Here is a 778-nt window from a genome sequence, read left to right on the forward strand (position 1 = left end):
GGGGCTCTGCACTGTGTGGGGTAGGGGACCTACCTCTCCTAAGCAACTGCCACACCCACAGTCCCCCCACACCTACCTACACACTGACCCACATCACCTCACATTCCTTCACATCCACCCATACACCCACCCATATCCATCCACCTCCCTTTCCACCCCTCTCCTGCAAACCCCACATCCTCCCATCACACAACCACCATGTGATAAGAAAACCAAAAGTAAACATTAAAACATATAAAATACTTAGGATTTATTTTATTATGATGCTAGAGACACTGCTAGGTTTCCAAATTGTTTTAACATTGTAAATGTAGCCATAAAACATTGCCCATCTGATCAATCCCCCTCTCTTTCTCTTTTGTTCTAATTGTAGAAGAACATGGATTTTGGGGTATTTTAAAAAGTGAATTTGGGATGCTGCTTCAGTGGTCCATTTGGCAAGGGTTAGTGTCCCCAGATACTAATTGTCCAGGCCCCAGAAGCTCCTGTCTATTTGTAACACTCATACCGTGGGCCCTAAGGCCCACCTGGCTAGCTAGTAACCCTGTGTGAGGGCTAATCAGTGGTACAACTAAATTCTTGGGACAACGAATGAAAAAACAGGATAGGAGTGTCATTTGGGTCAAAGGGTCAAAATGTGAAAATAAGTGTGCCTGAGGGAGACACCAAGCAGAGCCTCCTGGGCCGCACCCACCAACCATCAAAGACATCCAAGCAGCCGGTGGACACCGCTCACTGGTGCTCTGTTTGGACATGTGCATGGACTACAGGAAAGCAG

Source organism: Gavialis gangeticus, unplaced genomic scaffold, assembly GCF_001723915.1.
Source record: "Gavialis gangeticus isolate Ggan-Ray unplaced genomic scaffold, GavGan_comp1, whole genome shotgun sequence".
Classification (NCBI taxonomy): domain Eukaryota; kingdom Metazoa; phylum Chordata; order Crocodylia; family Gavialidae; genus Gavialis; species Gavialis gangeticus.